The 14,981-nt window shown below is 43.0% G+C and overlaps 3 non-coding genes across 3 annotated transcripts; all 3 read left to right on the top strand.

Moving 5' to 3' along the window:
* Nucleotides 1-6,245: 6,245 nt before the first annotated feature.
* On the top strand, nucleotides 6,246-6,319 carry TRNAN-GUU (transfer RNA asparagine (anticodon GUU)). The gene has a single exon. It is a non-coding gene; the product is annotated as a tRNA-Asn (tRNA).
* Nucleotides 6,320-10,651: 4,332 nt separating this feature from the next.
* TRNAM-CAU (transfer RNA methionine (anticodon CAU)) lies at nucleotides 10,652-10,723 on the top strand. The gene has a single exon. It is a non-coding gene; the product is annotated as a tRNA-Met (tRNA).
* A 2,963-nt stretch (nucleotides 10,724-13,686) lies between these two features.
* On the top strand, nucleotides 13,687-13,759 carry TRNAV-CAC (transfer RNA valine (anticodon CAC)). Its single transcript has one exon. It is a non-coding gene; the product is annotated as a tRNA-Val (tRNA).
* Nucleotides 13,760-14,981: the final 1,222 nt, after the last annotated feature.

The raw sequence follows: 14,981 nt of genomic DNA, 5'->3' as shown, positions 1-14,981 counted from the left end.
CTGGACAGATATAATAGGACCCATTATCACCACACCAGAAATAAATATCTCTTTGATATCCCCAGGGGTCAAACTTAATCTGTGTAAACACTCTATGCAAATTAAGGGACCTAGTCTATGGAACTCACTCCCTAGTGAATTGAAAAACTGTAAAACTTTTGCCTTATTTAAAAACAAAACCAAAAGTACCTAACTTCATCTTCTTAGTTTCCTACACTGAGCTTTAAATTTGCTCTGTACCTAGTGTTACCCAATCTCCTAATTTTTATGTAATATCAAACAACCTTATCATTGTGTTCATTGCTGTCTTCTTTTATGTGCTAACCATATGCTGTATTGTGACTACCAATTTTTGTCAACTACCGTTCAAGCTGTCATTGCAATCAATCTTATATTGTTTCTGCTGTATTGTGCCTACCAATTTGTTGTCAACTACCATTCAAGCTGTCATTGCAATCAATCTTAGCTACCTATGTGCTTTAATATACTGTATCTACAATTTTCTCTCATCTTTTTTCATTCCATGTAACTGTTATCATTTTTTTGTCTATAAATTTTGCAAGTATTTACCTCCTTAAAATTTTCTTAGATTAAGGACCTGCCCGAAACGCTGCGCGTGCTAGTGGCTTTACAAGACTGTAATTACCATATTATGTATCCTCACATTCCCAATGTACATTCTTGTATATGCATAAATAAATAAAATAAATAAATAAGTATGGGAGCCGCCATGCCGCGTCTGGCTTGCTGTGTTAGTCCTGGGGCCCTCAACCGTTCCTGGTATGGGAGCCACCATGCCCTGTCTGGCTTGCTGTGTTAGTCCTGGGGCCCTCAACCGTTCCTGGTATAGGAGCCACCATGCCCTGTCTGCCTTGCTGTGTTAGTCCTGGGGCCCTCAACCGTTCCTGGTATGGGAGCCACCATGCCCCGTCTGGCTTGCTGTGTTAGTCCTGGGGCCCTCAACCGTTCCTGGTATGGGAGCCACCATGCCCCGTCTGGCTTGCTGTGTTAGTCCTGGGGCCCTCAACCGTTCCTGGTATGGGAGCCACCATGCCCCGTCTGGCTTGCTGTGTTAGTCCTGGGGCCCTCAACCGTTCCTGGTATGGGAGCCACCATGCCCGTCTGGCTTGCTGTGTTAGTCCTGGGGCCCTCAACCGTTCCTGGTATGGGAGCCACCATGCCCCGTCTGGCTTGCTGTGTTAGTCCTGGGGCCCTCACCGTTCCTGGTATGGGAGCCACCATGCCTCGTCTGGCTTGCTGTGTTAGTCCTGGGGCCCTCAACCGTTCCTGGTATGGGAGCCACCATGCCACGTCTGGCTTGCTGTGTTAGTCCTGGGGCCCTCAACAGTTCCTGGTATGGGAGCCACCATGCCCCGTCTGGCTTGCTGTGTTAGTCCTGGGGCCCTCAACCGTTCCTGGTATGGGAGCCAATTTAGTTCTGAGATGCTTTTTGTCGCTCTGTGTTGTACTTTCTCCGCAGCAGATATGTTCTGAAGCTGAGGCCTCTATGCTTGATACAGCAGTCCAAATGTGGCCGTACCAGAGATGTTTACAGTTCAATAACTTTATTTTCCTTGAAAATAAAGTTGACTTTCTTACTTGAGTTCCCAATTGTTGTGCAACTTTCAATGACTTGTCCCCGTGCATGCAGTCCCCGTGGTGCAGTGGTGAAACCCTAGCCCCAGCACTTCGCGAACAGTATAGTCTGAGTTCGTATCCTGGCCGGGGAGGATTGACTAGGTTCCAATCCTTAACTGTACACCTCTCTTCACCCAGCAGTGAAACGATCTGACGGGTCGTATTCCGGGGTTTTAATTAAGATTAATATTAATCTTAGGACCTAACTGTATTAGAATAAAGGACCTGCCCGAAACGCTATGCGTGCTAGTGGCTTTACAAGAATGTAAAAACTGGTGGACCATCCAAGTCCACCAGTAGTAGGCGTAGGTAAGTAAGTAGGCGTCCATCAGTGTCAGGAGACTATGGAGTTGCGCTCTGGTTGTCGGTCTGGAGTGGCCTCTCCAGTGTAACACTGTAAAAGTGTTTGGGTTAGTTTATTTAAAATATATATAGAGTACACGAGTCACAGACAAGGATCTGAGAGGCGCCAGTTGTCTGCCTGAGATTTCACACCTCTAACCGTTAATGACCCAAGTGACCTGAGGTCAGATCATGATAATTTCACCTTGCTTCCGCTAAGCGTATAATTGGAGCCGGGTAGCCTTCAAACATGCCGACGTTTAAGGAGTGGCTTGGTAGTGCCGGAGGCTATCTACTTGTGGGCGGAGTTAGCTACTAGGTTCCCCAATATAAACTCGGAGAGCTATCCAGCATGAAGCATTAACAGACAGAGCAGCAGACGAGCCAGGAGAGCAGAGAGAAGACAGCCCTATCAGGGAGGCTGTCGGCCGGCAGGGCGGGAGTCTCTGTCAACTACAGACCCCCCCCCCCCTCTATCCAGCTATAGGCAGAGACACTTGGTGAGTGAACAGTAAGGTGACTTGTCGTGTTTTACAAGTGTTGTGTGATGATCAGGGGCAGTCAAGTTGTAGGGTTCTCGAATTCTTGGATGATGACTCACTTTGCATATTAAACTGGAACATTTTAATTGAATTTTAAATTATGATACTTCATGTGAAATATAATTATGAATTTATTATTTAAATTGTGTTTAACTTTGTTCCCTAGAGCTTTGAGTTGAGGATTTGAGAAAGCCTCTGTGATTATTGGTTTCATGATTTAATGAGTACATGTTTGGAGTTGATACATGGTACAGAGGGAACATACTAATAATGAACTCATGATAACATCCTTTGAGAATTTTGTGATACAGGCAAGTTCCATTCCTTGTCTTGTATGTAATGATCATGAATGGATGGTGGCAGCATTTCGTCTTCTACTATCTACTCTTCTACTTCTACTATCTACTCTTCTACATCTACCTATCTACACCTCTCCCTCCACCCCTCTCTGAACTCTCACTTTCAACTAATGACCCTCCTTGCCCCTCCCACCTCTCTGCCTCTCACCCCAAACCCTCACTAATTACTTCACTATTCATTTCTTTCCTTTCGTTTTCTCTTATACGTTTGTGGCAATGATTCTGTATTCTAGAGTTCTCTCTAGAGTTTCGGGTAACTGATCAAGTGACGGCGCCTTGTAGTCTTAGCACCTAGGTAGTCAAATACCTAGGTTACAAGGTGTTGAACGAGAGAGGTTGCCTTAGGAACTCTGGAGGTGCTCTAGAATAGTTAGCTAACTGGGGACGGGATAACGGACTAGAGAGAGCTGTTTCCCCCGGCCTCGTTAGTTAACTGGGGGGTGGAATAATAGACTAGAAAGAGCTATTTCCCCCCACCCCCCCGTTACAATGGTGGCAGCGGTGGGATACGAACCCACGCCTCCTGAGAGAGGTCATGGCTCCACCACCACCACCACCCCAGGGGACCCCAAGATGCAGCCCTCTCGGTCGGACAACATTGGTCTACCCAGTGGACCCCAGGTCGTTCTGCAGACGACCCCAGACGACCCAGTAATGATGGAAGAGGAGCAACAACGACTCCAGTCTGTCCCACCAACATCGGTCTACCCAGGATGGACCCCAGGACGGACAGACCCCAATGGACCCCTGGTCGCTTGTTTAAGACCCATGGGAGGAGGAAGAGAGAAGAAGAGAGAAGAAGAAGGAAGAAGAAAGAAGAAAGAAGAGAGAAGAAAGAAGAGAAGATAAGACAAGCTGAGTGAGACATGATATCTAGTGTCCCTTGCTGGTGTCAGCATCATTGCATGGAGCATAATTGCAAGACAGGATCGTTTGCCTTAACTGGCCGCCCCTCCTACAAGCATGTTGCTCTGTTGAGTGATTCTTCCTGTGTCATGCGGACTTGATGTGGCTGTCAGAAGTAGCTCTCTGAAGGAGGCGTGCTGGAGCAACAGGGAGGAAGAAGAGTAGGATGGGATTTCTACTGTTGGCAACTATATGAAGGTCTCGAAACTTGTAGTCCCTATAGCTGTGAAGAACCCCAATATACGTCTCTCATGGTGACTGACGTAGGGCCAATTACAGATCAGCTGGGACAACCGAATTCCACGGTCCTGTGCGCAGTTCAAGTAGTAACGGCTTTCGGGTTGACCAAGGGTTGTTGTGCGTTAACGACGGAGAAGCGACGGAGGCAGTTGTGTTGAAGAAATGTGGTACAGGATTATCTACAAGACCAAGCAGTGACGTCGCCCAGCCAGAGACAATGGACGTCTGTCTACATATTTCATTTTTTTAGAGTAGGATGATGTATATTTGTTTAGCTAGGATGTATTCTTTTCGTTAATAAAGTTGTCGCACACAGCTAGCTTGCTTTAGCAGTGTTGCAAAAACTTTATTTTCGGGGAGAAGGGGAGATGTAACACTGTAAAAGTGTTTGGGTTAGTTTATTTAAAATATATATAGAGTACACGAGTCACAGACAAGGATCTGAGAGGCGCCAGTTGTCTGCCTGAGATTTCACACCTCTAACCGTTAATGACCCCAAGTGACCTGAGGTCAGATCATGATAATTTCACCTTGCTTCCGCTAAGCGTATAATTGGAGCCGGGTAGCCTTCAAACATGCCGACGTTTAAGGAGTGGCTTGGTAGTGCCGGAGGCTATCTACTTGTGGGCGGAGTTAGCTACTAGGTTCCCCAATATAAACTCGGAGAGCTATCCAGCATGAAGCATTAACAGACAGAGCAGCAGACGAGCCAGGAGAGCAGAGAGAAGACAGCCCTATCAGGGAGGCTGTCGGCCGGCAGGGCGGGAGTCTCTGTCAACTACAGACTCCCCCCCCCTCTATCCAGCTATAGGCAGAGACACTTGGTGAGTGAACAGTAAGGTGACTTGTCGTGTTTTACAAGTGTTGTGTGATGATCAGGGGCAGTCAAGTTGTAGGGTTCTCGAATTCTTGGATGATGACTCACTTTGCATATTAAACTGGAACATTTTAATTGAATTTTAAATTATGATACTTCATGTGAAATATAATTATGAATTTATTATTTAAATTGTGTTTAACTTTGTTCCCTAGAGCTTTGAGTTGAGGATTTGAGAAAGCCTCTGTGATTATTGGTTTCATGATTTAATGAGTACATGTTTGGAGTTGATACATGGTACAGAGGGAACATACTAATAATGAACTCATGATAACATCCTTTGAGAATTTTGTGATACAGGCAAGTTCCATTCCTTGTCTTGTATGTAATGATCATGAATGGATGGTGGCAGCATTTCGTCTTCTACTATCTACTCTTCTACTTCTACTATCTACTCTTCTACATCTACCTATCTACACCTCTCCCTCCACCCCTCTCTGAACTCTCACTTTCAACTAATGACCCTCCTTGCCCCTCCCACCTCTCTGCCTCTCACCCCAAACCCTCACTAATTACTTCACTATTCATTTCTTTCCTTTCGTTTTCTCTTATACGTTTGTGGCAATGATTCTGTATTCTAGAGTTCTCTCTAGAGTTTCGGGTAACTGATCAAGTGACGGCGCCTTGTAGTCTTAGCACCTAGGTAGTCAAATACCTAGGTTACAAGGTGTTGAACGAGAGAGGTTGCCTTAGGAACTCTGGAGGTGCTCTAGAATAGTTAGCTAACTGGGGACGGGATAACGGACTAGAGAGAGCTGTTTCCCCCGGCCTCGTTAGTTAACTGGGGGGTGGAATAATAGACTAGAAAGAGCTATTTCCCCCCACCCCCCGTTACACCAGGGCGCAAAGCCCGGGTAGGTTGATACGGGGGAGAAGCTGTCACCCATGCAGCAGGTCCCCCTCTCCACAGCACAGAACGTCTCAATTGGAAAGGCAAACGCCAATAAGACAGGTTCCAGCGCCGTCGCAGGAACTGTCAGGACGAGGTTGAAGGCAACAAGGAACTGCCCCCAGGGGGCTCCAGCTCCGGAGTTAACCTCGAAGTTGGTACAAGAAGGCACAGGGACTCCAACCCCAGAGTCTTTTTTGTTGTTGTTACTCTTTTTTGTGGGGGGAAAGGAGGAAAATTGGGGAAATAAAGGAGGAAACTTAGGAAAAATGGGGGAACCACTGACAAGCTGCCGGCTTCCCGTCTCCGTCGTGACCGCTAGACACAAGGTTACTTTAGGCATTAGGACACTATAGGAATTATCATCATCAGGAAAAGATCTCAGATAATTATCACACTTCGATATCTAAGTAGTTCCTCCTTATTACAAATTTGTTTAATACGTTCCTCGAGCCTCCGTGGCACAATTGGTTAGCGCGTTCGGCTGTTAACCGAAAGGTTGGTGGTTCGAGCCCACCCGGGGGCGATTATTTAGGCCAACTCTAGGGGTTGACCTCAGACAAGACCGACATAACTCACTTGACAGCGATGTCACACTTGGCCCCGTGATCCAGCCCGTCCTCCTCAAGTCTCCCAACGTCAACAAACTCTCGCGCATAAGTGACGTTATCCTAACACAACAGAGAACGGCACAGTATGTCAACGTCGCGACCCATCCTCCTGTTTACACAGTAGTTGTTGTATATGCTCCATAGTACAAACGTTGACGTACTAAGTCATTACATAATAGTACTTACTGATCACTTTATAGTCTGAAGTCTTAATTATAGTCTTAATTATAGACTCTTTATAGTCGGAAGTGAAGTATATAGTACTAATTACTTTATAGTCTGGAAAAATAAAGCTAAAAAAACATATATTCCTACGTCTAGTATAGCACACATATGTATGATATTAGGCCTCAGATTGCGTGTATTAGGCCTAGGAAGGTTCAGTTAGTTAAGGTTGTCTTTGCAACATAAATATAAAATCTTTTTCCGGTTTGTCTAAATTCAATAGTTCAGATTTCTACTTTGTAATTGCGTTATACGTCGATATATTAACTTTGGTCCTCATCGTTACTATAAGTACTACCAACACAAGAGGATGGGCTGCAGTTTCACGAGCCGCTACCATTTTCTAGTACGACAATTGTTGGTCTTGTTAAGAGTATTCGTCAAAAGGCGCCGTTCTATTAGGAGGACGGGTTGAACAGCTACATACCGAGTATTGGCGGCATAACACAACAATTTTGAAAATAATATATAGTTATACCTGTCTTCGTAAGTGGTGGTGGCACTGCTCTTTACTACCACCAAGAACTAACATGCTTAAAAGAAATTAGAACTAGAGACTGCTATGGGGAGTATATCTTCGCCAGCTTCAGAGTCAAGGGTGCCGAGTCTATCCTGTCTGTGGGTGCAGTTTATAGAATTCCTAACACTGATGTGTCCGAATTCAACTCAAACCTTAGAAATCTAATACTTGATAACAGACTGAACAAAAACCACCTAATTATTGCAGGGGACTTTAATATTGACCTCTGCGAGCCAGAACACCCTACTGCTGTTAGCTTCCTCAACTGTTTGAATTCCTGCTTCCTCATACCCTTAATCACTAGACCTACTAGAATCACTGATAGCACTGCCACGACTCTTGATCACATCTGGACAAATATAACCTCTCCGCTTACTTCAGGTATAATCACCGATAGCACTACAGACCATTACCCCACATTTCTCTTAACTAACATTAGCAAACCACCTCTTGAGTCAAGAGAGATACGTTTTAGACTACACAATGAAACTGCTATAGACAATTTTATAACTGCTACTGATAATGTCAACTGGGAGTCCGAGTTAGGTAACATAGAGGACATCAACCTAGCAGTTCAATCTTTTCTTCAAATAACTCTTAGCCTTTATAATACCCACTGTCCTATGCTTACAAAACAAGTCACAACCAAAAGGCTTAACAATCCTTGGCTTACAAAGGGAATACTTAAATCTATTAATAAAAAACATGACCTTGAGAAAAAGTATAGGTTAGGGATTGTCTCCAAAGAATTCTCAAAGAATTACTCATTATTGCTATGTAAGATAATTAGACGAGCCAAAACTAAATACTACGAAGATAAATTTACCCAAATAAAGAGCAACATTAAACAAACATGGAGAACAATTTCACAAATATTGGGATCAAAAAAGTCTTTAAATAGCAAACCGACTCTCCTGTCTAATAACGATGGTCAGCTTTCAGCCTCTGATTCTGCTATTGAGTTCAATAGGTTCTTCTCTTCCATTGGTTCATCCCTTGCTAATGATATTCCATCTTCCAGTACTGACATTAAGGACTATCTTACAGGGAACTATCCCCAGTCTCTGTACCTAAAGCCTATTAATTCCATTGACGTCAATGAGATAATCCTTTCCCTTAAAACCAAGTCTGGTGCCCTTGAGGAGATACCAACTTTAATCTACAAAAAAGCCTCCAGATCTTTAGCCCCTGCTATTGCTTTGCTCTTCAACAAGTCACTTGAACTCCAAACCTTTCCAGATATTCTAAAAAAAGCGAGAGTAACGCCTGTCCACAAATGTGGTGATCTCACAGATGTTAACAACTACAGACCTATATCAATCCTGCCAAACTTGTCAAAAATTTTTGAAAAACTAATCTATAAGCAGCTTTACTCATATCTAGCCAAACTCAATATACTTAGCCCTTGCCAATATGGCTTCAGGCCCAAAAAAAGCACTAACGATGCACTTATTAGTATGCTTAACTCGATTCATACAGCTCTTGATAAAAATGAGTTCCCTGTTGGGTTATTTGTGGACCTGCGTAAAGCTTTCGATACTGTCAACCACCAAAACCTTCTTCTTAAATTACATCATTATGGTGTCAGAGGACACTCCCTACAATACCTCAAATCCTACCTTACTGACAGGCTCCAATGTGTTTCTGTGAATAATACAATTTCGCCCACCCTACCCATCAACATTGGTGTTCCCCAGGGCAGCATACTTGGCCCTCTCCTCTTTCTCATCTACATTAATGACCTTCCAAATGCCTCCCAACACCTCAAACCAATCCTATTTGCTGACGACACAACCTTCATTTACTCCAGTCCTGATCCCCTTGCTCTAAATGCCACAGTAAATACTGAGCTAAATAAAGTCCATCTGTGGCTAACTGCCAACAAACTCACCCTTAACATTGACAAAACTTTCTATATTCTGTTTGGCAATAAATCTTCCTATCAAATAAATCTCAAAATAAACAATACCCAAATTTGTAACAAATTAGATGGCAAATTCCTTGGCATTCTCATTGACCACAAGCTGAATTTCCAGGGACACATTCTAAACATATCAAAAAAAGTTTCAAAAACTGTGGGCATTCTTTCTAAGATCAGATATTATGTACCACGCCCTGCCCTGGTGACTCTCTATTACTCCCTTATCTATCCATATCTCAACTATGGTATTTGTGCTTGGGGCTCTACTACCCAAAATCACTTACGTCCTCTAATTACTCAACACAAAGCTGCTATTAGGACAATATCCAACTCTGGCCCCAGACATCACTCGGTACCCCTACTCAAATCTCTGAATATGTTAGACATTAAGTCACTGCACATTCACTCATGTGTATTATACATATACAAAACGCTAAATTGTAATGCCAATCCTGATCTCAAAAGCTTCATAGAAGGTTGTAACAGAACCCATGAGCACCACACCAGAAATAAATACAGTTTTGATATTCCTAGAGTACGACTTAATCAAACCAGAAATGCTCTACAAATCAAGGGGCCCAGGATGTGGAATGACCTTCCCAACCATGTTAAAGACAGTACCTCTCTCAACCAGTTTAAGTTAAAAACGAAGCTATACCTAATAAATTCCATGTAACCTACCTTACCCTTCTATTGTCAACCCATGTATGTTTTTTGTTTTTTTTTTTGTTTTACAAATCAACGCTGTTTTAATGTAATTTTCTGTAATAATTTATAATTGTATTTGTGCTGTTTTTTCAACAATGTTCCCCCCCTCTTTTACCTCTATTTTTATTTGTACTCAACGCATTTTTTCTTTTTACCCATTAGTTTTAAGCTTTAGTCAGTGTTTTTTCCTGCCCGAAACGCTTTGCGTAATAGTGGCTTTAGGCATTGTATGTACTAGCTCTATCTATAAAGCCAACAAACTTTGTAAAATCTCTTTATGTATGTACCTTTGCCTAAATAAAAATTATTATTATTATTATTATTATTATTATTATTATTATTATTATAAACAGCCTCCCAGTCCTTTGGAGCTCATCAACTGTTTAATATGTGTAAAGTCGCCAAAGACTGAGATAACATGTTCGTAAGTACTTGCGTAACTGACTGATGAATCACGGTCCAGACACTAAATATAATTCTTATGCTTGGAATGTTTACATGCAAGAAGAGTTGCTATAGACCTCAACAAACACGACAGATCAGCCTCCAGGGCTGAGTGGATCCCATACTTATCCTGTAGACCCCAAGTATACCTATCCTGTGAGCGTTAGTGCCTCCAATACATGTCCTGTTCATGAGTGGTAGTGAACCCATACCCATCGTGTGCAGCAGTGATCACATACCCATGCTATGATGTATGTCATACGCAGCTGGCTGTGCACAGTAGCCATGATGTGCGCATCCCATGCGCAAGATCAGTGCGTACTGGTGCGTTACTGCGCAGAAACACTGATACTTTTATTTATGAAGAAAATATTACCAATTATAATATTATAAAAGATGTATAAAATGTATCATCCAAATAATATGAGCAGCAGAGTGGCGCAGTGGAAGCGTGCTGGGCCCATAACCCAGAGGTCCGTAGATCGAAACTACGCTCTGCTACGAAATTGTTTTAATGTATTAATAATGTTTCTTCATTACAAATGTAGGTACATAGAAGTGTCTTGCTACCCCCTTCAATATAAGTAATTACAAATTACAGGTTGAGCTAGCTATATGTTACAAAATAAAGGCACAATAACGAATGTGGGAGATTTGTACCTGAATTTACCTGTCTCTGGTGTTCTCGACGGATAGTGGAAGCCATCGGCTTGTCAAAGATCCCTCTTTCCCCCATGGTTCACGAGGATTGTTTCTATTTGGATTTTGAACTGAGGTGTTATATCTTGGTATTTAACGACTTCGCTAGTTAGACAATTCCATGGGATAACCCTAGATTATAATATAGTTAATTTAATATGCACCCCATACCCGTCCTGTGGGCGGTAGTGGGAAGAGTTACAGAGGCACATAATGGGCTCAGGGACTGAACCCCACAATTAATTTAGCTGAGCAAGTTAATCTTGCTGAGAGAGTTACAAAATTCAATGCACATCATCACATCAACAATGGGCTCGAGACCGCCCACAAGTACAGTTTCTAAATTAAGCAACTGACATGTGGAGAGCCCTACAGCGAGAAACATTTGTACACTAACCAACTGTGTTACGGAGGCTACGCTCTCTAAAACCTTACAAATATTTCCTCCTGCTTCTTACCGCTCCCTCCCGCCATCGAAAGCCCTAATATCACTTCCTCCTGCTTCCTCCCGCTCTCTGAAGCTCTACTAACACTTCCTACCACTCTCTGAACCCATAAAAATACTTCCTCCTGCTCGCTCCCACTCTCTGAAACCCTATTAATATTTCCTTCTGCTACCTCCCACTTCCTCCCGCTCTCTGAAGCCTTAAAAATATTCCCTCCTGCTCTCTGAAGCCCTAATACCACCACCTCCTGTTTCCTCATGAAGCTCATACCTTACAAATACTTTCTACTGCTTCCTACCACTAGCTCCTGCTCTCTGAAGCCCTAAAATCATTTCTTCCTGCTTCCTCCCGCTCTCTGAAACCTTACAAATTATTTTTCCTGCTTCCTGCCACTCGCTCCCGCTCTCTGAAGCCCTAACAACAATTCCTTCCGCTCTCCGAATCCCTAAAAATACTTCCTCCTGTTTCATCCCGCTCTCTGAAGCCTTAAAAACACTTCCTCCTGCTTCTTGAAGCCCTAAAATCACTTTCTCCTGCTTTTTCCCGCTCGCTCCTGTTCCCTGAAGCCTTAAAAATACTTCCTACTGCTTCCTCCCACTCTCTGAAGCCCTAATAACACTTCCTCCTGCTTCCTATAACAAATGTTCTAGAGATGTGTAAATATTTAATTCAAAATGATCTGCTACCAGAAATTTTGGCCAAATATCCCCAGTTTGCTAACTGTAGGTAGTACCTAAGTGATTGTATGCTATCCACCGCTGCCCACTGGAGGGGGGGCGGTGTGCAGGACAAACATATCAGTTGTGACACTAGCTCTCCACATATGTCAGTTGCTTAATTTAGAAACCGTACTTGTGGTTAATCGCTAACCCATTTATGATGTGACGACTTATACTGAATTTTGTAACTAGCTTATCAAGATTGAAACGTGCTTAACTAAGTGAATTGTGGGGTTCAGTCCCTGAGCCAATTATGTGCCTCTGTAACCCCTTCCACTACCACCCACAAGATGGGTATGGGGTGCATAATAAGTGAACTAAACTAAACGAAATCTCTTGTAGCGAGTATAAGTTTACTCGCTACAGGTTCTCTCTACTGCTACTGCTGCATGATGTGGACCGCTGCCACCTGTCATGGAACGCTCCCAACAAACTTACTACAGCGATGATTTTCACGGCGATCATCTCTGCAGTTTCATCAACTACAGCTTGCTGCACCGCGAGCGTTACTTACTCATCTGACAGTTTAATCAGCAACTACGTCATGTGGGATCTAGAGTCTATCCTGCCGATTCTCCGTCGCTGCCAGGGCACTGCTTGTTCTACAGGGACTCCCACGAAAGCTGCTTTTTCGTCAGATTCCCTCGTTGTCCTAACTACGTGCCTACATTACCTCTTATTGTCCTGGTGCCCGAACGCATCCGCCCTGGATCTAAATGCTCCACCAGCGACCCAAGGACGCAACAATCATGCACATTCTTCTCTCCTGCTACACCGAGCTTGTCCACACACTGCCTGCATCTTTTGGTACCAGACTACATGTTCAACAGCGACCCAGGGAACAGTAGCCTCATATTTTTTGTTGTATTGCTTTTCTTTCTTTCCCTGGCAGGGGAAGTCCTGAGCGAGTAAACTTATACTCGCTCCATTATCTCATCATCTTAATGGCATAACTAATTACACAAGCTATAATCCTATCCAAATTTACAGGTAACGGTTTTTCCACCCTCCTACTTACTGTGAGGTGTAGTCACCGTATAAAAGCCAGCGATTTGAGAATAGCAAAACAGTACAATCTCCAATCAAGAATGTAGTACTCGGTGTAGGCAGTTCTAATCGACCCAAGACGCTACAGCTTCGACACAAAGCAGATAGCAGACTACGACCGCATCGAGCAACAACGCTCTCGCTCCTCGAGTTCAGACACTCGCAATTCCCAATCGAGCCGTCACGCTCTCCCACATAGAGCTCCGCGACTCCGGCCTCAGCTCTCTGCTCTGCTCTAAGCTCCGTCTGAACGTCTACGACAATGCTACCAACCTACTTCTGTAATCAAGACTACTAAATAAATATGAAACTCACTAAACACTGTGTATCTAATCTACCCAACAACGTAACATGATCGTACGTTAGACTCTCATGTTATCGTGACGTCACACACGCCGTACACATATAAAACAGGATATTCTCTCTATTTTCGTTATTAAATCTTTTATAATTTACATAATTACTCAAGCAATGTGTTTTGATCATATTATATCGCTGAAGAAAAACAATTAACCGGATTTGGTCCATATAATAACAGGTCACTATACTTCAGGTTTCCGTAGTGTAGTGGTTATCACGTGCGCCTCACACGCGCAAGGTCCCCGGTTCGATCCCGGGCGGAAACATTTGAATTTTTAAATGTTTGTTTTCATAACCCACTGAAATAAACTCAAAGTGTCCAACAACTTGGGTCGGAGGGTAGAGCGACGGTCTCGCTTCTTGCAGGTCGGCGTTCAATCCCGACCATCCAAGACGTTGGGCACCATTCCTTCCCCCCGTCCCATCCCAAATCCTTATCCTGACCCCTTCCCAGTGCTATATAGTTGTAATGGCTTGGCGCTTTCCCCCTGATAATTCCCTTCCCTTCCCTTCAAAGAGCTAAAATTAATAACAAAGTATATTGACAATATTTATTAAATCATAAAACTTATACCATTTTGTAATTTGCTAATACCATTATACTAATTATTAATATTGAGAGTCATATAACTATGTATTGTGGAGCAGAGTGGCGCAGTGGAAGCGTGCTGGACCCATAATCCAACTAGAGGTCCGTAGATCGAAACTACGCTCTGCTACAGTCAAATTTTCTCCTACCATAAAAAAACAAAAGAGCTTTTTTTTATCTCTAATGAATTCAATCCATCCTCCTGTACATTTTGTAACTATGTAGAGCATCGTACATATAAATTAAATATTGACGTAATGGACAATTACATAGTAGAATTTGGTACTATTCACCTTATAGTCCAGAAAAAATACAGCTAAAACCAAACATATATATTCCTAGGCCTAGTATAACATGTATATTTACTGTATTTGGCCTCAGTTAGCATGTATTAGACCTTGGATGGTAAGTTAAGTTTTATGAGAAACAAATACAAAGGTTCGGGCCAACCTTGCCCGAAACGCTTTGCGTAATAGTGGCTTTAGACATTGTATGTACAAGCTCTATCTATAAATCCCACAACATGTTTATATCTCCCCTTGTATGTATGTACTTTACCTGAATAAACATTTGATTTGATTTTACAAAACCTTTGCCGGTTTATCCAAATTCAATAATACCAAATTCTACTATCCAATTATCCATTACATCAATATATGCACGATGGAGGATGGATGTGTTGCTTATAAGCACTGCTATTAATATATCATAAGCTCCTACAGAGATTACACACAGAAATCACAATAGCTGATGCATCAAATGAACAAATCCACAAGGGCCGTGACGAGGGTTCAAACCTACGTCCGAGAGGATCCCAGACGCTGCCTTAATCGACTGAGCTACGACATGGTAAAAGAATTGCAACCACAAGTTCTACTGATCTTACTTGGATCCTGGAT

This window comes from Procambarus clarkii, unplaced genomic scaffold (assembly GCF_040958095.1).
Source record: "Procambarus clarkii isolate CNS0578487 unplaced genomic scaffold, FALCON_Pclarkii_2.0 HiC_scaffold_1241, whole genome shotgun sequence".
NCBI lineage: Eukaryota > Metazoa > Arthropoda > Malacostraca > Decapoda > Cambaridae > Procambarus > Procambarus clarkii.
This window is presented reverse-complemented; position numbering and strand designations above follow the sequence as displayed.